At 32.4% G+C, this 25276-nt stretch overlaps 1 long non-coding RNA gene across 1 annotated transcript; it reads right to left on the reverse strand.

Annotated features, from left to right (window-relative positions):
• Window positions 1-1794: 1794 nt before the first annotated feature.
• Window positions 1795-7210, reverse strand: LOC108475697 (uncharacterized). The gene is made up of 3 exons (XR_001870010.2): window positions 7069-7210; window positions 4252-5523; window positions 1795-2044 (listed from the first exon to the last, which is right to left on the reverse strand). It is a non-coding gene; the product is annotated as an uncharacterized LOC108475697 (long non-coding RNA).
• Window positions 7211-25276: the final 18066 nt, after the last annotated feature.

Raw genomic sequence — 25276 nt, forward strand, 5'->3', positions numbered from 1 at the left:
CATCCAAACTCATGAAAAGCACTAATAATAATTATATTTATAAATTAATAACCAAAATTCAACTCTCATGTCTCATAAAACCCAAACCCATTAGCTTAAAAGTCCAAATTCATTACCAAATCTCAAATCTTATTCTTAAAACCCAAATCCAAGAAGGCCATTTAAAGACTTCCTCAATTGACACGTGTCTCATCTAACCGTAAATGTTTTCTCTGTTTTTCTTACAATATTATAAAAATAGTTAAATATACTTAAATTTAAATTTAAATTTTTATATTTTAAGATCTATTTTTAAAAATTTTTATTGTTATATATTGACTTGTTGGATTTTGTATTCAGTACCTTATGATGATGTGATTTTTTGTGTGTTATTTTAATTATTAAAGAAGTGTTTCAAGATTAACGTGGTGTTTTAAAAGTCACCTAATAAATAAATTTGGGCATAATTATTTGTAAGTACACAATGGTGATATATTTGGTTAATTATTATAATTAGTAGCTCCTACCAAATTGGATGTATTGGAGTACTCTAAGTACATTTTCCAATTTCGTAAGGAAATGTAAGAATTATGGAAACTACATAGGTAATTATACTCCAATTCAATTTTAAAATTTTATTTTTATATAAATTATGAAAAGTATATTACATGTATGAACACATATGGATGTTTGGGATGATTATGGAAAAATTATTATAAAAATGATTTGTGTATTTTATAAAGTTATAACAAAAAATACATAATATTTAAATCCTAATTTTTTTAAAAGTTATAGCCAAAAGGTTTATTATAAAAATAATTTACATGTTATAAAAGTGTTATAATATTTATTTATAAAATATTTTTTATAAATTTTATATTATTTTTTACTTAATTTATGTAGTATAAAAGGGATATAACATTGTATAAGTCTTTTTAAAATTAAGTTTATATATGTTGTTACAGTTAAAGTTATAGAGTATTGACATGTAACTTAGCAAGTTTAAAACTCCTATACATGTTAGGCTTGTATTAATTAGTTTGTATGAGAATAAGCATTTATCATTTCTTAGCCTATTTGGAGTACATTTTTAAGTAAAACTCAAATACATTGCTTGGTTTTACGGCTAAGCTTATAAGGGAAAGTTTTATTGAAGAGTGATATAGATTTGTGTAACGCCCTATGCCATGTTCGACTCAAGGAACTTGATATAGGAATATTACATTTGGTGCCAAAGTAATTCTTGGCTAATCACTAATATATATCAAAACAAATTATACATCAAACAAAACAAATTACAATACTAAACTTTTCATTCATTTATGCGGCATTATTATATTAGTCAATATGAAATTTACATGTTTTGTACATTAATGCAAATTAAAAACAAGCATTCAGTTATATATATAAATATATAAGTACTTTAGCACATTTAACTAAAGCATTAAGGCTAATCATATCTATGATTTAGTGTACAACCAAAAATAATAGAGAAGCTAACATATTTTACCAAGTTCAAGCACATTTCACCATATTATCTTTAACCATTTTCAAACACAAATAGCAACTCATTACCAAATCATGTGCAATTCATTATAGCCACATTCAAACTTTTAAACACAACTAACATATCGTTGTATACCTAATTTGCATATATAATAAGAAGTCTAAACTTCATGATTCAACATATTAACTAATCCTTTAATTCAGTTATCAATTATTGTAACATCCTTCGCCCGTATCCCTCGCCGGAACAGGGTTCGAGGTGCTACCAGATTTAAACTCATCCATTTATATAAATTCAGATCGTAAAAATTTTTGATCAATTTTAAACTTTTCATACACACGTATATTATCCTTTAATCGGGCTTACAAGGCCCAAAATATTCATGAGGCATTATTAAATATTTACCAATATCTTAGTCTTGTATCATTTACTTACTCAACTTTACAACCCTATACATGCCATAGACTCGAAACACTAAGATTTACTTACGCCGATAGCGTAGACTTGACAATGTGATAATATCTCTGACGGCCTCCAACCCGAGCTAACATGGCAACCCTAGGGAATATGGAAAGAAAAGGGGAGTAAGCTTTACGCTTAGTAAGTTCATAAGAAAACAATAAGCAACTCATTAACAAGTTTTATCAATGTTTACAACATAATCACAAATTCACTACAAGTTGTCTTTTTGAGCAATAGTCACTAAATTATTTATAACTAGAGCTACAAAACTCCAAATCAATTGCTTTTAATCTTCCCTGAAAATAGACTCATATATCTTCCATCCATAAAATTTTCAGAATTTTAGGTTTGGCCAATCAATACCAGATTTTTCTTAAAGTTTCCCCTGTTTCACTGTTTGACTAATCTGACCACTCTTCACTACGAATCAAATTTCTCATCGTATAGAATTCAAAATATGTTCTATTTGATTTCATTTGAAACTAGACTCATTAAGGAGTCTAAGAATATAAATTTTATCTTATAACCATTTTTGTACAAATTATAATGATTTTCTAAAAACAGAACAGGGGACCCCGAAGTCATTTGACTCTATCCCACGCCACCTCAAATATCTCATTATCAGCAATTCTTTTGCTTACACGATTTCTTTTATAAGAAACTAGACTCATTAATCTTTAATTACATAATTTATTCAGCTTCTAACTCAACTCCAACAATTTATGGTGATTTTCCAAAATCACGTTACTGCTTCTGTCCCAAGCAGATTTATTACAAATTTACTCTTTCACACATTCTTTGCATTCACATTATTTAAACATGTATATCACCAATCAATTTCATCACATATCTATAATTTCACTCAAGCATAATCTCAATACAATACATCATGCTCAATGATTCGCACACAACCGTTCAAATTAGCAATTATAAGATGATTCCGCACATAGTCCACCATTATCGATAATTTACGATGGTTTTGCCCTTACTCACATGTATGACATAGGCATTTTCACCTATGCTTCTCATTTCACACTCATGATTCAATTCCAATCAATCTAACATGCATAAGAATATATCACATACCTGGCCAACTTAATGCATTGAACAAATTCAATTGCCGATTTAACACAAGGTCTCATAGTCTTAGACTTTTATCAAATCACCGGCATTTAGCCTGCTAGGTTTTAAACCCGATAATATTATTCACCAGCTTAAAGCTTGCTAGGCTCAAAGCCCAAATATCACCATTATAAAGTCGTCTCATAAACAATTCATATAATATAGCATGTATACCTATTCACTTTGCTCTATTTAATCATTCAATCACAATTTATAATTTCCCTTTGAATCATTCGATATTTTGCACACTAAGTGTCATTCTCAATATCTCGCACACTAAGTGACATTCTCAATATTTCGTACACTAAGTGCCATTCTCAATATTTCGTACACTAAGTACCATATTTGATTGCCCCGCACACTAAGTGCCACATTTTGTCGATATGTCGTCAGACATTAAAATATTCACGTATATACAATTTATACGATATTAAAGCATTAGAAACATAAATTTAACAATGCTTATTGCATACGAACTTACCTCGTTCGCGGTAACGATAAATTAGATCGACGAATCCTATACTTTGTTTTTCCCTCGATATAGACTCGTACGAGGCTTAACTTGATCTAATCAATCAAATTCAACTATTACAATTCATATTCTATTCATTTTAACTCAATTTCATATTTTGGTAAAATTACTATTTTACCCCTAAAGTTTTACTTTTATCCAATTTAGTCACTGAGCTAAAAAAAATTGCAAATTAACTATTTTTAACCATATTTAAGCTTAACCGAATATTCATGGTATAAAAACAGCCCATAAATTACTTTATGGCAAAATTACATTTTTGCCCCTGATATTTCAACTTCTTTACAATTTAGTCCCTAAGCTCGAAAAATTAAATTCATTCAATTTTGGCCAAACCCATGCCTAGACGAATTTACTAATACTTCATAACAGCCCATATTTTCATTTATTCACACTTTCAACCACATAATTTCAATAATTCACAATTTAATTCAAAATTGACATTTTTACCAAAATTCACTTTACAAAACATGTATATCCAACAACAATAATTTATTTTCCATCATCAACTATCAAAATACTCATGCACTCAACAATGGCAACATTCAAATACTTTAAGAGTTTTGAAATCAGAGATACGGGCTAGCTAGAATACGAAGCAACGATCTCAAAAACATAAAAATTATCAAAACCCGAACACAAAACATACCTAAATCACTTCATGCAAATGCCAAAACTAAGGAAGCTTCAATGGCTTTCTTTTCTCCTCCATATTCGGCCAAGAGATAAAATTTGCATGGCCATTTTATGTTTTATTTTTATTTAATACATTTTAATATTCCATTTACCTTTTTGTCCTTTATAATAATACATAATTTCATATATGCCAAACCACCAATCTCCACTATCATAAAGTAATGGTTTAATTGATAAATAGGGACTTATACTTTAGTAAAACATGGAAAATAAACACTTAAACAATTAGAATGTAACTTTTTCATTTTACGCGATTTAGTCCTTTTTGCTTAATTAACTATCGAAACGATAAAATTTTTCAACGAAACTTTAATACCATCTTTTTGCCACTCCGTAAATATTTATAAAAATATTTACGACTCGGTTTATATAAATGAGGTCCCGATACATCATTTCCTAAACCCACTTGACCTTAGGGTCATACCACTTGAACTGAATAAATCACTTATAAAACAAATATCACAATATCAAAAACATTTTTAAAATCACAATTAACTCGTAAATATTAAATATAATATTTACAAACCTACTCGTCGGATTTGGTGGCCCCGAAACCACTGTTCCAATTAACCCTAAAAATGGGCTGTTACAATTATAACCTTAATCGGTCACACCATTATCAAGTCACATGCTTATTAAATGAACCACATACCAAGGCCGAATTGCTACCACGTATATATATAGTACATATAATAATCAATCATTTCACTAGCAACTTGACCTTTAAATACCAAACCACAAACAACATGTCATAAGCATATGGATATATTTTACCCATCACTAGCCGATTATAAAGGCACATCTTTTGCTATCTCCAAACCAATTCACAAGAAAAATTACACATCCTAAATAAGTCAATATGATAACCAAATTCACATATACTTCCATCCATGCATAACCTTAGCTGAACCAACCACATGTACATCCAAAATCATCAACCATTATCAAAGCATATAATACCTACCACAATTACTATGCATTCATAGCATATAACATTATAATCAAAATGAACATAAACCATAATCAACATAACCAAATTCAAACAAAAAAGTTAAGCCATTTTCGCATGGCTTTGATTACACATAACCAAAATCCAACATTTCAAAACATAATCCAGCCTATACATGCCATAGATTCAAAAGTTCACTTATAAAGATACCGAAGACAGTCGATAGTGTGATAGACTTTGCTGACGATCCCTGAGCTCGTAACTTGACTCCAAAATCTATAAAATAGAGTTACACATAAACATATACAGTAAGCTATCATAGCTTAGTAAGTAATAAGCAAATAAACAATTCAGTTAAACTAAACCAAATTATAATATCATTATCACATTTAATCTCAAACTTACAATTTCATGAATAATATATACTTTTATGCATAAATGTTACCTTGGCCGAATGCTCATATAGTTATATTAACAAAATATCAATCAACTTTTAAAGCCATAATATCATTATATAACCAAGTATACATACATCCGTATACACAAGCTCATGAATCAAAATATAACATCATATTCATACACTTATCATATCGCCGAATATACATAATCTTTTATACACATATTCAAGAATCATTTCAATAATATTCATATTATTTATTCACAAGGCCAAATACACTTACCATATTCACATGCATTCTTCCTTTACTTCATACATGATTTACAACAAATATCAAGTAACTTACCTTATTTCAAGTAGGTAGTAAACTAATTCATACCTGATCACTTTAGCTCATTTTACACATTCGATCACAACTTATCGTTGCCCAATGAACAATTCGGAATTGGATAGGACACTTGGATAATCACATATATCGCACAATGCCAACGTCCCAGACGTGGTCTTACATGTGATCACATATCGATGGTACTGTCCCAAACAGGGTCTTACTCGCACACATATATCGAAGTCACATGTCGATGCCAACGTATAAAATGTGGTCTTACTCGCACACATATATCGATGCCATGGTCTTACTCGCACATTACATATCGGAATCCTATGTCATGAAATATGTATCCTAGATATTCCTAAGGTTCATTCGGGACTTTCGGACATAGTAACTCGGTCGAATCAGATTCATAAACATAGGTGCCAAACTTGTGCACATTCGGCTATTGTGTATATATATTCACATATTTCATTTCAGCATATATAGTTTTCATTTAATTAAAATTAAAAACGTCTATTTACTTATAAACTTACCACGAACGATATAAAACGGAACGGGACAACTAGTCGACAACTTTAATTATCCCCCGATCAAAATCCAATTTCTTTGGTTCTTGATCTAAACATACTCAAATTAAACTCATTCAAACATATTTTCACTCAATTAGTCCAAAAACACATAAATGGGAAAATTACCATTTTACCCCTAACATTTTACACTTTTTACAATTTAGTCCAAATTGCACAAAACACAAAACATGCAAAATTTGCACACACCATGCTTAGGCCGAATATTCCTAATGTTCATACAAGTCTATACATTTCATTTATTTCATATTTTAGTCCCTCAATTTATTATTTTTGCAATTTAGTCCTAATTACTCAAAATCATAAAAAATTTCAATACAAAACATGTTAATCTACCACATATCTTTTATTTTCTACCATCAAACAACAAAAATCACAAGATTTCAACAATGACATAACTCAAAACATTTACCAAAATAAAAAATTCAAGCATGGGTCTTGTAGATAACTTAGCAACGATCTCAAAAACGTAAAAATCATCAAAAACCAAGCTAGTTACATACCTTAATCAAACCCAACAATGGCCGAATGCCCTAGCTTTCTTTTCTTTTCTTTCTTTACGTTATTCGGTCATGAGAAATAAGAGTAAAACTTTGGCTTTCTAATTATGTTATAATATAACATATATTAACATTATTATTTATTTTACTTAATTAAACTTTTTCATAAAATATAAAACCATTATATGTTAAGGTCATGACCGTCCATACATAAAATCAATGGTATAATTGCAACATAAATGCTTCATATTACAAAGACAACAAAAATTAGGCCTTTTCATATTTAACCATCAAATTTTTATTTTACGCGATTAAGTCATTTTATTTAATCGGACACTCAAATGAAAAAATTAAATCACGAAAATTTCACACATACAAATTTTCACATAATAAGCACAAAAAATAATTTTTATATATTTTTTGACTCGGATTCGTAGTCCCGAAACCACAGTTCCAACTAGGGTCTAAATCAAGCTGTTACAACTATGGCAATTTTTTCTATTATTATCTTGAATATAGTTTTCTCAACATTAGGGGGAAAGATAATAAATTAGATAAATGAATTGATTAAAATAAATTATCATTATCTAGATTCTCATACAAAGCAATATGAACCGGAAGTTCAGAAAATGTTCATTTTATTATAAATCAACTGCCATATACATTTGTTGATCTAATGAGAGTATCTGAGTCTCATGTCTCATTTGAAAATGCTCTAAATTTGAATCAAAGTTTCAATAAGGAAATTTATTCTTTGTTTGGTCCAGATAAAAACTATTATAAATGGAAAAAAGTAAATAATCAAGATGATCATGCTCTTGAATAGACCCAAGATCACGATCGAAGTTAAAAATCTTTTTGGGGGTCTAAATTAAATTATAAAATTTAAGAGATCAAAATATAATTTTATCATATATTAATATATAATTCCATTATTTTTTAAAGGACTAAACAGAACTTTTTTCCTACTTGGGGAGGTTAGAGTGCAATTTTACCACAGAAATTTTATCACAGATTAACTTGTAATTTTAATATTTCTAAATAGACTAAATTAATTTTCTTTTTAATTATTAGGGTAGATAAAAGTCACTGTCAGTTTACCCAATTAATTTTCTTTTTAATTTTTAGGGTAGATAAAAGTCACTATCAGTTTACCCAATACATAACTAATCATAAAGAAGATGACAAAGTAATTGGTAGAAAGAGGGGACCGATGTCTCATTTCTAAAACTAACATACGATTGGATTAAGAAAAGAAAAAGGAAATATTAATATTAAATGTTGATCTATAAAAGGCTTAATAACTCAAAGCTAACAATTTCATATTCGGTATTGACATAAAATTAAAACGTTCAATACACGAATTTTACTAGCAGTTATACATATAAAATTTTAATTGTAATTCAAATATATACATGAAATTTTATTTTGATTAAATTATACACATTTAAAGAAATAAATTCATCAATTTATTTTTATATTAGATAAATATAATTATTTCGTATGTAATATATAAATATAAAATGATGCTACATTAATAATTGTGTTTAATAATTTGTGAGAACTGAATCAAATTAAAATATCATATATAAAATTATATAAAATAAAATTCATATATACAATTACATATTAAACTAAAATTTATGTATAAATTTAAGATTTATTACTCATACAAATCTGTTGACTTTATTAGTGAATCATCCATCAACAATTTTAATAACTATGTTAATATTTTACTTTTATTTAGATGCCATTGCATTTAAAAATATTTTGCATTAGTACTTTTAATTTTCCATTGGTAAAAACTAATTTTATAATTTTTTTAAAAAGATAAATGATTTGAATCAAAAGTAATTAATTTTAATAATAAAATATAAATATTTTTATTACATTTTTATCACTTGTAAGGTATATATAAATATAATTTCTTATTAATTTTAGTAAATATTAATTTACTATCTCAATTCATTTCAGTAAATATATAATCACAATACTAATTAAATTTAAAACAATCTTATTTATAAAAATATCAATAACACATGTATTAAAATCTCTATTCCGTTCATGAAGTAAAAGTTTTCATTGACTATATATCAAATAATTACTCTTTTATTAAATAAAATTAATTTTTTTATCTCATGTATAGTGGAGACCTAGGTGCCATGGCCCCCTAAATTGGTAAAATTTTAATTTAGGCTCTTTGTAATTTATAAAATTTTAAATTTGATTTAATCATTTAAATTATATAAATTTGATTTAATTATTTAAAAATTATAAAGAAATAGGCTATTAAAATGAAAAAATTGTATTTTTATTATCGTAAAAATATACAATTTAATTCTAACCCTCAAAATTTCAGGCTCCATACTGCCCATGCATCATTTTTAAGAAATTATTATTCTTAATTTTAAGGAATATAACTGTGAAAATCTGCAATTAGTTGGTAGAAGTTAAAAATATTAAGTTTAAAACTGAACACGTTTTAAAGCAGTGATGATTAATATTTTTTTGAAATTATAACTTTGAAATAAGAAATGAAATTAAAAATTGAAAAAAAAAATGATAGGGGATAAATCTACCTTGAAAGCTGGTGAGTTAATGTGCGAGTCATAAACGAACTTGATTTTTTTTAAAGAAATCCTCAAATTTTCTTTTCCAAATATTTTGACTAGATTTTAGGGTTTAATAGAATTTATTGTTAAGTTAGTAGAGTTGGGTTTTAAGATAACTTTCTATTTTGATTTTGTTATGGACTATTTTTTTTACTGTTAATTACGTTGTTTGCATGGTTGTTATGTTAGTTGTTCCTTTTAATTCTATTTTATTTGTAATAACAAAACGCTGCGTTTAAGGGGGGCTGGGATCTTTTAATGAAACGATGTGTTTGGCTTGGATTGTTAGCACAAAACACTTCATTTTAGTTAACCGTTGCCAGGCTATTAAGGATTGTTTTTCCCTCTTTTATCACGAGTGAAGGACACATGAGGTAGTTATGAAAAATAGAGGAATCAGTTGCTCTCTTCTTCTTCATTCTCTCCTGCAATTTCTTTGTTCTTACTCTCTCAATTTCTTCCAAAAGTTTTGACACGTTACAAGAGTACCAGAGCTTCAGCACGATCTATGGCTAATAACAGAATCACTACCCAACTACAGAAAAAGATGAGTCAGCTTCGGCAGGAATTGTCCCAACTCAGGGTTGACATTGATGCTAAAATGGATTCACAATTCAAGGAGTTTCAAAAAGGATTTAAGGAGGACAAAAGGGATTGAGCTATATTCATTGCTCGAGTAGTTCTTAGGTCAACCTCAAACCTTGGAGTGGGAAGCTCAGGTTAGGGCAAAGGGAAAGGACTTTTAAGAGAACCACCTTCTAGATTTCCTCCTCGAAAGTCTTTAATTCTGTCCCTAAAATCATAGATGGGACCCACACATTTGCTTCATCGGTTCCATACTGTCAAGCCAAGGATCAAGCAGATCAAATAGGATTGTCCTTATTTTGACGGTGAGGATTTTTAAGGTTGGTGGTCAAAATTAGAGCAGTTCTTTAGAGCGGAGGGGGTTGAAGATCATGCTAAGGTCTGGATGGTCATGTTGCATTTAGAGGGCAAAGGGTTGGACTAGCATCATTTTTTTTCTTTGCGCAGAGGCTAAGGGGTTGCACTAGTTGTATTAGGAAGGTTATGCTTGAGGCCTGCAAGCTCGTTTTGGTTCTGACATCTATCAGGATCCTATGGAAGACTTAGTCTCTTTGAAACAACAAGGGTCTGTGGATTAATTTCATGACCACTTTGTAAGTCTCCTAGGTCAGATTCAACTTTCTGAAATGCACGTTTTATGAGTTTTTATCAGTAATTTGCAACTGGAGGTTAGTTAGTACCTTAAGCTATTTAAGCTACAGATTTTGGTTGATGGCTATTTAGTAGCACGAAAAGTAGAGACCATTTTGAAAGGCAATCCTCGAAAGAGCATAGTGATCGAATAAAGGGGTAGGGTATACAAAATCTAAGTTTCCTAACTTTTATGGTGCAAGCATAGGCTATTCTAAACCAAGTTTCTAGGGTCCTAAACCTCTTAGTTCCAATGTTGGGCTACAAACGATAGGGGGTTAGTTGTTAGCTCTAAACTACCATTTAAGTCTTTCTTTTAGGAAAAAATAGATGATATAAGGAAAAAATGGCTCTGTTTATGGTGTTCAGCTAAGTACACTTCAGGCCACAGGTGTAATAAAGCACAGCTCTATAAACTAGTAATTGATCTCTTAAAAGACACTACGGAAGTGAGGAATTCTTAGGTTGCCTTGAACAGTTGCATGTGGACAATTTTGAGGCACCTCATTCTTCTCCAATTCTTTCCCTGCATGCACTGCAAGGCATTCAAGGCCATCACACCATGAGATTAGCAGCTCAAATTGATCAAGTTGAAGTGATTCTTTTGGTGGATACAGGAAGTACACACAAGTTCATTGATTTTAAACTGGCTAAATGATTGAAATCATCATTGGAACCCACAGATAAATTGAGGGTGTTTACTGCTAGTGGAGGAAACTTGTTCACTCAAAGTTTATGTAGATCAATCACATGAAAGGCCCAAAAGTACCAATTCACTAAAAACTTTCTGGCCCTACCTATCAAAACTTAGTGCTTGGTGTTTAATGGTTATCATTATTAGGCTCCATTATGTGGAATTTTGGCTTTTTGACCATGTCATTTCAACACTTAGACAACAATGTATGCTCAAGAGTATTCTACTAGGGGTCTTTACTTGATATCTGGTGATCAGTTATCCAAGAGCCTTAGTCTGATGATCATTGGTCCTTGTGCAATGGTATTATCTACTTGTGCTCAAGTGGCATTATCTGTACCACAGACCACCTCAAGTCCAGACATACACAGTTTTCTGCTGGAATTTGATGTCATTTTTCAGTCTCTTGATGGCCTTCCCTCACATAGGTTTCATGATCATCGAATACCTTTGCAAGATGATAGCAAATTAGTAAGGGTGAAACCTTATATATATCTTGCTATACAGAAAACTGAAATTGAGAATCTGATTCAGGAAATGTTGTATACAGGTGCGATTAGGGACATCAATAGCCTTTTTGCATCTCCTATTACCATGGTCAAGAAGAAATATGGAAGCTGGAGAATGTGTGTTGACTATAAGTAACACAACCAACTCACCATCAAAGATAAGTTCCCTATCCCAGTGATTAGAAAGCTTTTGGATGAGTTAAGATGAGCAAATTTCTTCTCCAAATTGGGCCTAAGGTTCGGTTATCACTAAATTCGGATATGAGAGTAGGAAATTTATAAAACTACTTTTCGAACCCATGAAGGACACTATGAATTATTGGTCATGCCCTTTAACTTGACCAATACCCCTTCTATTTTTCAAGCTTCGATGAATCAAATCTTTAAGCAGTTCTTCAGGAAATTTGTACCATTTGATTCATTTAAGGGAAGTTCTTCAACTGTTGCGAGTTAATCAGTTATTTTCCAAGTAGTTAAAGTGTAGTTTTGTTACTACACAGGTAGAGTACTTAAGTCATGTTATTGTTACTATTACTATTAGTATGGACAAGTCCAAGGTTGAAGGGGTACTCACATGTCCTGTTCCTCACTCACTAAGAGATTTGCGAGGTTTTATCGGGTTATCTGGCTATTATAGGCATTTTATCAAAGGCTATAGAGCTATAGCTGCTCCTCTTACTAGACTCATTAGGAATAGAGTTCCTTAGAAGTGGACAGATGCTGCTCATTCAACTTTCTAGCAACTTAAGGAGGTCATTTTTCAAGCACCTGTATTGGTTCTTCCTAATTTTACAAAGGAAATTTGTGTGGAAACTGATACCTGGGAACAAGGGGTGGAAGCTATTCTACAACAAGAAAGTAGATCTATAGCCTTCTTTAGTAAGGCCCTTGGTGTCAACCCTAAAGTTTTGTCCATATATGACAAGGAAATGATGGTTGTAATTATGGTAGTTAAGAAATGGCATCCCTACCTTGTTGCTCACCATTTTTTGTTATTAAAACTGACTATCAAAGCCTTAAGTTCTTTACTGATCAACAAGCCATTACTCCTTATCAACAAAAGTGGGTTACTAAAATAATGGGTTATGATTTCTCCACTGCCTATAGGAAGGGGGTCCATAATACAGTTGCTGATACTTTGTTTCGCAAACTCCATATACAATAAGGCCAACTATTCCAGTGCACCGATCAGTCTCAACTCACTTAGTCAGATATATAGACTTAAATATTGGAGTCTTATGCTTAAGACTCTAAAGTTCAACAGATTTGTTAGGATATTGCAAAACAATCTCATTCACACCTTAAATACACATGAGATGGTACATTTCTTCAAAGAAAAGGGAAAGTCGTAGTTGGTAGCAATATCACTTTTCGTATAACCTTATTTGATCTATTCCATGGGGGTACCATTGGTGGCCATTGGGGAGTGTAGGCTACTCGACACAGGCTATCTAGCATTATTTATTGGAAGGGTTTTTCCAAGGATGTACGCAGATGGACAAGTGAATGTGTGGTTTTTCATACATACAATAGAGACAATTCAGCCTATCTGGGTTGTTACTGTAACACCCCTAACCCGTATCCAACGTAGGAACAGTGTTATGAAGCATTACTAGACTTATAATCAAACAAATAGACATTTCATGTTCAGCTCACATTCAAATAAAAAACCATTCATAATCAATCATAAAGTCCCTTATATGGGTCATCAAGACCCAAAATAAAGATTAGAATCAAGTCGAGATTAAACCGAAAGCTTGGAGAATTATTTGCAAAATTACAAAATTGCTCCTAAGTGCAGAGGACACATTCCCGTGTGGCTCGACCATGTGGCTCACACATGTGGCTCACACAGCCAAGTGGCACGTCCATGTCTTAAGCCGTGTGGCATTCGATGTGAGGCATACAGCCGTGTCCCAGCCCGTACCCATACTCGTGTAACTCTCTAACATGGGTCACACTGCTAAGCCACAAGCCCGTGTACTAGACCATGTGAACAATTGAATTTGCATTAATTAGTTGCAGGGGTCAAACAGTCAAGACACACGCACGTGTGCTAGGCCGTGTGTCATACACGGCTGAGACACACACCCGTGCTTCTGCCCGTGTGGACGAAAATATGTCATTTTCTAAGTCATATTTCTCACCCAACTTGGTACCAACCTAAACTTTTCAATGTGCATATAAACATGACGTATTTAGACATTCAACACCAATCAATAACAAGATTATAACATCTTATAAGATCACACACAACCATGATACTAATAGGCACCTTAATTGGCTACTTTAAACATTCCAATTTAAACTTCCAAAATCTATCTAACTGGTCAAACACATAAAGGAGTGTAACGGCCTAATTTTCAGTGGTGTCGGAAATGGTGATTTTGAGATCACTAATTCCGACAAGTAAGATTGAACAATATAGTAATTAAATATTTATGAGTCAAGTAAGAATTTAAAAGAATTTGTGAATTGGTGAATTTGGTGAATTAAAAGAATTTATTAGGTTAAATGGGTCAAAAACAAGGTATCGAGACCTCAAATTTGAAAATCGAGCTATAAATACTTTTATAAATATTTATGAAGTGTCATTTATCTATTATTAAAGTTTTGTTGAGAAATGTTAACGTTTGGGTAGTCAATTAAATAAAAAGGACTAAATTGTAACAAATGCAAAATTTGCTAAAAGGATTAAATAGCTCAAGTGTTAAAATAAAGAGGATTTAAAGGGAAATTAAGCCTAAAAGTGAATAGGCTGGACGGAAAGAAAATCAGCAGAAAAATAAGGGAAATAAGGGCAAAATTGGAAATTTTATAATTTTAACATATAAAATAAGGACAAAATTGAAAATTCTAGAGATCTCTTCATATTTTCTCAGCCAAAACGCCATAGAAGGTCTGGAGAAAGCTGGTTTTTCATATTTTTACATCATGTGAGTTTAATTCTTTCTTTTTCTTGATAATTTTTATGTTTTAATGACTTTTACAATTAGGTCCACTTATAGAATTCATTAGTTTTTGATTTTATGGGTAAAATTGGAAGTTACCCTGGATGGGTAAGGAATTTTATGATGAATTATTATGAAATTTAAGTTCTAATTTCATATTAAGGTGGTTTTATTAAGTGATTTTGATAGAAAATGGTATTTAAGACCTAATTGTGAAAAAGTTATGAATTGAAGGTTGGTTTTGAAATTCAGAATTTCAAAGGTTTTGAAATAGTTTATAATGATAAAATAAAGTGTTAATTTAGAAAAATTGGTTCAATTGATGGGTGAATTGAGTAGAGACTAAATTGTAAAAACTAAAAATTTTGGGGTAAAAGTGAAATTTTGAAAGTTGAAGAAGATAAATTGTGAAGTGAAATAGAAATCAAATAAATGTTAATGAGTGGAAATATTTTATATTATAGATCAAGAATCCAAAGGAGAACGAGGAAAAGAAAAAGTTACGGAATAGTCCCTAAATTTCAATGTCTTCTACAAATTAGTCGGGTAAGTTCATATGGTTGAATCTAGATGTTTATTTGCGAATGATTGAATGATATAATGTGTGATTATATATGAATTTGTTGTAGGATTATGAAAATTTTGTTAATGAAAGAATAAATGTGTAACACCCCGAACCCGAGACCGTCGCCGGAGTCGAACACGAGGTGTTAATGACTTCAACCCACTTATTGAGAGTTTCGCATAAGTCGCCAATCTGTGTACTAGTCGCTCCAAAATTCATAACTTGAGTTTTACAACTCGAAAATCAGTTTCGCAATTTTTCCATGAAACTAGACTCATATTTCCATCTACATATTTTTTTCTAGAATTTTTGGTCGAGCCAATTAGTACAGTTTATTAGTTAATGTAACATTCAAATAGGGCCTAAACTAACAAGTGGTTGCGAAACCACAAATTTAGGGTAAAAAAAATATATATATATATTATTATTTTGAGGTTCATGGTATGATTACATGATTGTGTGAAAATTTCGTGATAAAATTTTATGCATAAAGTGCTTAAATTGAGGTTAGGGACTAAATCGAATAATTTGCAAAACTTGCATTCTAGAAGTTTTAGTAGAAATTATTTTGGAATATTAATTAGAGATCTTAAATGGTAATTTGACCAATTTTAAGTTCATGGACAAAATTAGGACATGGAGGAATTTTTGAAAGTTTAGTAAGGAGGGCATTTTGGTCATTTGGTTATTAACATTAATAAAAGGTGAAAAGATGATAAAATTGTATCATCTTCTTCAAGTTACCAGCAGAACCTTACCTCTCTCCATAGCTGGGGTTTATTCAACTTTCAAGCTTCATAGTAAGTGATTCCAAGCCCTGCTTTTAATGATCTTTACGTTTTGAAGTCCCAGAGCTCGATAAAGCTTATGCTAGCAATAATTTAAGTTAGGAATCAAATTTGGAAAAATACCCATAGGTGAAATTTGTGTATTTTGATGTTTTATGATGGAATATGAGGTTTTAAATTATGTTAGACAACTTGTGCTACTTGGTTTTAAGTGAAAACGAGTAAAAGGCTTAATCGGTAAAAATACCTAATAGTCATAAGTACATGTTAGTGTGTGAATTTGATGTTGCCATAGAAGGAAAAATGATCAGCATGTCATAAAACATAAGAAAATAGGATGAAGTTTAATTTACGAGCCTTGGGGAAAAGTGCAAATATGTGAAAGTTTAGGGCAAAATGTAATTTTTCCAAAGTTTGAGTAAAGGGTTGTTTTGATAAATGTTGATATTAAATAAGCTAAATTTGCTATTATAGATCAAGAAGAGCGAAATTGAGAGTAGATCGGGAAAAGAAAAGTAAAGGACTAAATTGTAAAGTTTAGTCACATTTTGTATCGAGGTAAGTTTACAGTAAATAAATGCAATATTATTTTATTTTACATTATTATTGTCAATTTCAGCATTTATATATTATGTTATGAAAATATTTAAAGTCAATTTAAGGTGAAGTGACAGAGGAAAAGTGTTAGAAAGCCCGGTTGAACCCTAGGAATGTTAGGATATTAGGGTTGATGTGACGTAACTAAATGAGCCATGTAAGTCCATATTAGAAATATGGCTTTGGAGACAGGATTGAGCCATGTAAGTCCATATTATATATGGCATTGGAGACAGAATAATTCATGTAAGTCCATGTCAAAGACATGGCATTGGCGAGATATTGATAGACAGAACGACCCTAGTATCCTTAGTATTCCGAGTGGTTCAACGGGTCAGGATACGAGTTAAATTACAGTGAATTAACAGCAAAGGAAAAGTAGATTATACTTATGAAAAGGAAAGGTCGTAAGAAAGAAGGTAAGGGAATAAAGAAGAAGATAGAAATTAAGAAGTAAAGAAATTTATGATGTTAGATGATATTATGCATAATTATCCATTATGTTGAATGTTGTGATTTATTTGCTTGTAAGCTTACTAAGCCTAGTGCTTAATCTCTTTATTTTCTTCTTCTTATAGTACTTATCTAGCCACTCGGGGATCAAGGAAACGTCGGAGGCCGATCACACTATCAAAGAAATAACTCAGTATAATTAGACGTTTTGTTTTGTGTATGGCATGTATAGAAACTTAGCCACTTTTGGTATAATATGAACAATGAATGATGTGTAAATACTTGCTAGTGATTAGCTAATAAAATGGCCGATGATATGCATGTTTATTAATATGTATGATTGAATGGTGATTATCACATGAAAATTATGAAAATGTGAAAGTAACCTAAAAACAGATTCAAGTAACAGCAATGACGTAACTTTGAAAAATCACTAAAAATTTATAAACATAGTTTGAAGATGAATAATATATGAAATTAAAGCTTATTATGTCTATTTTCTTATGGAATAATAAAAATAGGTAAAGGTATTATATTTCATGATATATCTGAGTTTTAGTGAAATAGGGTCAGAGCAATTTCTGGAACCCCTGTTTCAAATTTGGAAATTCACTATAAATTTTACAAAACTAATTAGAAGGTATAATTTATATGGTTATAATCCTTGTTGAGTCTAGTTTTAAGAGAAACAAACGGCTTAGTGATATGAATTTTGTACAGGAAGAAACATGGTTCGTAGTAACAAGAGGTTAGTGCAGTCGAGTTTTGAAACAGGGAAACTTTAACTAATAAACTGTACTAATTGGCCAAGTCAAAATCTATGAAAAAATTAGTAGATAGATATATGAGTCTAGTTTCAGGAAAAATTTACGGATCTTAATTTCGAGTTTCGAACTCAAGATATGAATTTTAGGCGACTACGACGCAGAATGGCAGCACATTCCGAAATGCTTAAATAAACAATTTAAACCTATTTAAGGGATAGAATAAGTTTAGTAATGCCTCGTGCTCGATTCTCGAAACAGTCTCGGGTAAGGAGTGTTACATTTATTGGTATCAGAGCAGGTTTAGTCGGTTCTCGGAACAGTTAGTGTGAGAAAAGTCTAGCTATACATGCCATACTTGTATTTTGATAGTGTGACGACTCTGACGATTTTTTTAAATATTTTGTTTTATAGTAATGGATCCAAGCAGCCGGTGATGATGATGTAGAAAGTAATGCTACTGCTTCCACGTAAGGGCGCCATCCGAGAATAGGCCAGAATAGTTGATCGAGGAGGAGTGACTCGAGAAGCTCTCTTCCGAGCTTTGAATGATTTATTTGCCGAGTTCGTTCAGACGAATCCCATAGCTAGACCTCCACCCCTCATGATTCTCGGGCTACCCATGTAGCTCAAGCTTCCCAACACAGTGCAGTGGTAAGAGAAAACCACCATTGATAGAATCAGAAACAAGGCGTAAGAGTTCCGAGCAACAAAAGATGATGATGCGAAAGAGCGAATTTTGGTTAGAAAATACTATCGAGTCTTTGACGAATTATCTTGTACACCGAGGAATGTATGAAATGTGTAGTATCACTTCTTAGAGACTCAACCTACTACTGGTGGAAGACACTTGTATCGCTTGTACCGAAGAGAGGGTCACTTGGGATTTCTTTCAGAAGAATTTCGTAAAAGTACATCATCAGAGGTTTATTGACCGTAAGAGAAAGGAATTCTGGAATTGAAACAAGGCAATATGACGGTGACCGATTATGAGCGTGAATTTGTCGTGCTCAAGAATATGCTCAAGAATGTGTGTCCACAGAGGCTATCCTGTAAAAGGTTTGAGGATGGGTTAAATGATGATATCCGACTGTCGTTGGGTGTCCTAGAAATAAAAGAGTTCGTTATTTTAGTTGAGAGAGCCTGTAAGGCGAGGAGCTATTAAAAAGAAAAGGCAAAGTTGAGACAGAGACACAAGATACAAAGAAGAGACAGATGAGCAGATCATTTCGTGCTACATCCAAGAGGCCCAGAGAGTTTTCTACCGATCTAGCTTTTCGGTAGGGCAATCTAGTCGAATAGAGGTAGCAGATTTAAGGATTCAAGGCTCGGACCACCTCGACTACGAGTGTAGGTAATGTCGACGGTGGTAGATCGTGGTGTCCACGGTGTGGTAGACTTCATTATGGTCCTTGTCGGGCAAAGAAAATGTTTGCTATAAATGTGGTGCTCCAGATCATTTTGTACGAGAATGTCCGTATGGCTAGCCGAGAGGTAACACAGAGTGCTAGATCCGGAAATGCTCCTACTAGAGGTAGATCATCGAGGCAACCGGAGTAGGAGCAAGTAATGAGGTACCTCTAGAGATTCGGTGTGAGACCAGATGTTAGAGCCCTGCAAGGACTTATGCTATTCGTGCACGCCAAGAGGCATCCTCCCGATGTGATTATCGTACATTTCTCTACATGATATTAATGTCATTGCTCGATTGATCCGGTTCAACTCATTCTTATGTTTGTATGAAATTGATGCCTAGTATAAGTATGCCTATAGAATCTCTGAATTTGTGATTAAAGTATCGAATCCATTAGGCAATCATGTATTAGTAGATAAGGTATGTAGAAATTGTCCTTTAATGATTAGAAGCTACTGCTTTTCCTACCGATCTCATGCTATTGCCATTTGATGAGTTTGATGTGATTCTTGGTATGGATTGGTTGACTACACATGATGTGATAGTGAATTGTGGAAAGAAATTCATTGAGTTGAAGTGTGAAAATGGTGAAATTCTTCTAAGTTAATTCGGAAGAGTCGATAGTTCATTTCCTATAATTTCTGTTATGTCCGCTCGTAAATACTTGAGAAAAGGGTATGAAGCTTATCTTGCTTTTGTGTTGAACACTAAAGATCCGAATTGAAAATTGAATCAATGCTCGTGGTATGTGAGTTTCCGATGTGTTTCGGAAGAACTACCGTGTTTGCCTCTGTTAGAGAAGTTGAGTTTGGTATTGAGTTGATTCGGTACCACGCCCATTTCTATTGCTCCTTATAGAATGGCTCTATTGGAATTGAAAGAATTGAAAGCTCGATTGCCAGTGAATTAATGATAAAGGATTTGTAAGACCCAGAGTTCACCATGGGGTGCACCAGTGCTATTTGTGAAAAAAAAGACGGATCGATGAGATTGTGCATAGATTATCGGCAACTTAACAAGGTAACAAGAAAGAACAAGTATCCATTGCCTAGAATTGATGATTTGTTTGATCAATCAAGGAGCTACTGTGTTTTCCAAGATAGATTTGAGATCCGGATACTATCGATTATGAAGTTAAAGAGTCGATGTCCTCAAGATCGCTTCCGGACTAGGTATGGTCATTATGAGTTCCTTGTGATGCCATTTGGCTTGACTAATGCTCCCGCCATTTTTATGGACTTAATGAACCGAATTTTTAGACCATACTTAGATAAGTTTGTAGTTGTGTTCATTGATGATATTTTGATTTATTCTCATGATGAGACCGAGCATGCGAGCATTTGAGAACAGCTTTACAAATTCGAGAGATAATCGGTTGTATGCCAAGTTCAAAGAAAAGTGAGTTCCGTTACGAGAAGTTGGTTTTCTTGGACATATTGTCTCGGTGAAGGTATTAAGGTTGATACGAGTAAGATTTCAACCATTGTTGATTGGAAGCCTCCTAGAAATGTATCGAAGTTAGAAGTTTTCTTGGTCTTGCGGATATTATAGACGATTTGTGGAGGATTTTCCATGATAGCTACCCGCTGACGAGACCTGCTACGGAAGGATGTTAAGTTTGAATGGATGAGAAGTGCCAACAAAGTTTTGACAAGTTAAAGGCATTGTTGACTAAGCTCCTATCTTAGTACAAATTTAACCGGGTAAAGAGTTTGTGATTTACTGATGATGCATCCTTGAATGGGCTCGGTTGTGTACTCATGCAGAAGGAAAGGTAATTGCTTATGCCTCTAGACAATTGAAGCCACATGAGAAAAATTATCCGACACATGATTTAGAGCTAGTCGCTATTGTATTTGCATTGAAGATTTGGAGACATTATTTGTATGGTGAAAGGTGCTTGATATTTACCGATCATAAAAGCTTGAAATACTTGATGACTCAAAAGATTTGAATTTGAGGCAAAGAAGATGGTTGGAATTGCTTAAAGATTATGAGTTAGTGATTGATTATCACCCTGTAAGGCAAATGTAGTTGCCGACGCTTTAAGTGAAACTTTTATTTACATTGCGAGCTTTGAATACCAATTTAGCCATGTCGATGATGGTTCTATTTTAGCTGAATTTAGAGCTAAACCGTATTTCTTGAAGAGATTTGTGAAGCTCGGAAAGATGATAATGAGTTACAAGCTAAAAGAGTTCAATGTGAGTCGCATAGAATCGATTTCGGATTGGTTCGATGGTTGTTTGATGTTTAGAGACGTAATTTGTGTACCAAAGAATGATGAGCTTATTCGGAAGATTTTACAGAAGCACATAGCGCTTCTTTATCTATTCATCCAGCAAGACAAAAATGTATAATGATTTGAAGAAATTGTATTGGTGGGTAGGAATGAAAGAGATATTTCAGAGTTTGTTTCTAGATGCTTGATCTCATCAGCGGTAAAGGCCGAACATCGGTACCTCGGGATTATTGCAACTGTGCTAGTTCCTAATGGAAATGGGACAGAGTTACTATGGATTTTGTGATGTGATTGCCGTTAACACTGAAAAAGAAAGATGCAATATGGGTTGTGATTGATAAGCTAACTAAGTCGGCTCATTTTATCCCAATCCGTATGGATTATTCACTTGACAAGTTGGCCGAAGTTATACATTTCGAGATAGTTAGACTACATGGAGTGCCATTATCGATCATTTCGCATGAGATCCAAGATTTACTTCACGGTTCGGAAGAAGTTACAAGAGGCTTTAGGTACGAAGTTGAGTTTTAGTACGACTTTTCACCCTCGAATCGATGGTCGTCCGAGAGAGTTATTCAAGTACTTGAAGATATGCTTAGATGTTGTGTATTAGAATTTCAAGGTAGTTGGGAAAATACTTACCATTGGTAGAGTTTGCCTACAATAATAGTTATCATCAAGTTTGAAGATGGCACCTTATGAAGCTTTGTATGGACGTAAATGCCGACACCTTTATATTGGATGAGCTTAAAGAAAGCCGATTTACGGGTTGATCTAGTTAAAGAAACGGAAGAAAAGTGAAAGTTATCGAAATTGTTTAAAAGCGACTTGAAAAGCGTAAGTCGATGCGATTTAAAAGAAAAGAGATCGAATATCAAGTTGGTGACAAAGTTTTTTGAAAGTATCCCGTGGAAGAAAGTTCTCGATTTGGCAAGAAAGGCAAACTAAGTCCACGCTTTATTGGACCGTTTGAAGTGATTGAGAGAGTCGGACCATTAGCATATCGGTTAGCTTTACCGATTGAGTTAGAGAAGATTCATAATGTATTTCATGTGTCTATGCTACGTCGTTATCGCTCAGATCCGTCACATGTGATTTCTCAAACAGAGGTTGAGATTCACCAGACATGACTTACGGTGAAGAACCCAGAAAGATTCTAGCTCGAGAGGTAAAGCAATTAAGGAACAAAAGTATTGTACTTGTGAAAGTACTATGGAATAGACATGGGGTAGACGAGGCTACATGGGAACCTGAAGAGGCTATGCTAAAACAGTACCCATATCTCTTCACAGTGTAAGATTTTGGGACGAAAATCCCTAAAGGGGGAGAAATGTAACATTTCAAATAGGGCCTAAACGGAATAAAGGTTGCGAAACCACAAATTTAGGGTAAAAAAAAATATATATATATATATATTATTATTTTGAGGTTCATGGTATGATTACATGATTGTGTGAAAATTTCGTGATAAAATTCTATGCATAAAGTGCTTAAATTGAGGTTAGGGACTAAATCGAATAATTTGCAAAACTTGCATTCTAGAAGTTTTTAGTAGAAATTATTTTGGAATATTAATTAGGAGATCTTAAATGGTAATTTGACCAATTTTAAGTTCATGGACAAAATTAGGACATGGAGGAATTTTTGAAAGTTTAGTAAGGAGGGGCATTTTGGTCATTTGGTTATTAACATTAATAAAAGGTGAAAAGATGATAAAATTGTATCATCTTCTTTAAGTTACCAGCAGAACCTTACCTCTCTCCATAGCTGGGGTTTATTCAACTTTCAAGCTTCATAGTAAGTGATTCCAAGCCCGCTTTTAATGATCTTTACGTTTTTGAAGTCCCTAGTAGCTCGATAAAGCTTATGCTAGCAATAATTTAAGTTAGGAATCAAATTTGGAAAAATACCCATAGGTGAAATTTGTGTATTTTGATGTTTTATGATGGAATATGAGGTTTTAAATTATGTTAGACAACTTGTGCTACTTGGTTTTAAGTGAAAACGAGTAAAAGGCTTAATCCAGTAAAAATACCTAATAGTCATAAGTACATGTTAGTGTGTGAATTTGATGTTGCCATAGAAGGAAAAATGATCAGCATGTCATAAAACATAAGAAAATAGGATGAAGTTTAATTTACGAGCCTTGGGGAAAAAGTGCAAATATGTGAAAGTTTAGGGCAAAATGTAATTTTTCCAAAGTTTGAGTAAAGGGTTGTTTTGATAAATGTTGATATTGAATAAGCTAAATTTGCTATTATAGATCAAGAAGAGCGAAATTGAGAGTAGATCGGGAAAAGAAAAGTAAAGGACTAAATTGTAAAGTTTAGTCACATTTTGTATCGAGGTAAGTTTACAGTAAATAAATGCAATATTCTTTTATTTTACATTATTATTGTCAATTTCAGCATTTATATATTATGTTATGAAAATATTTAAAGTCTAATTTAAGGTGAAGTGACAGAGGAAAAGTGTTAGAAAGCCCTGTTGAACCCTAGGAATGTTAGGATATTAGGGTTGACAGATGAACTAAATGAGCCATGTAAGTCCATATTAGAAATATGGCTTTGGAGACAGGATTGAGCCATGTAAGTCCATATTATATATGGCATTGGAGACAGGAATAATTCATGTAAGTCCATGTCAAAGACATGGCATTGGCAGGATATTGATAGACAGGAACGACCCTAGTATCCTTAGTATTCCGAGTGGTTCAACGAGTCAGATACGAGTTAAATTACAGTGAATTAACAGCAAAGGAAAAGTAGATTATACTTATGAAAAGGAAAGGTCGTAAGAAAGAAGGTAAGGGAATAAAGAAGAAGATAGAAATTAAGAAGTAAAGAAATTTATGATGTTAGATGATATTATGCATAATTATCCATTATGTTGAATGTTGTGATTTATTTGCTTGTAAGCTTACTAAGCCTAGTGCTTAATCTCTTTATTTTCTTCTTCTTATAGTACTTATCTAGCCACTCGGGATCGAAGGAAACGTCGGAGGCCGATCACACTATCAAAGAAATAACTCAGATAATTAGACGTTTTGTTTTGTGTATGGCATGTATAGAAACTTAGCCACTTTTGGTATAATATGAACAATGAATGATGTGTAAATACTTGCTAGTGATTAGCTAATAAAATGGCCGATGATATGCATGTTTATTAATATGTATGATTGAATGGTGATTATCACATGAAAATTATGAAAATGTGAAAGTAACCTAAAAACAGATTCAAGTAACAGCAATGATGTAACTTTGAAAAATCACTAAAATTTTATAAACATAGTTTGAAGATGAATAATATATGAAATTAAAGCTTATTATGTCTATTTTCTTATGGAATAAGAAAATAGGTAAAGGTATTATATTTCATGATATATCTGAGTTTTAGTGAAACAGGGT

Source organism: Gossypium arboreum, chromosome 3 (assembly GCF_025698485.1).
Source record: "Gossypium arboreum isolate Shixiya-1 chromosome 3, ASM2569848v2, whole genome shotgun sequence".
NCBI lineage: Eukaryota > Viridiplantae > Streptophyta > Magnoliopsida > Malvales > Malvaceae > Gossypium > Gossypium arboreum.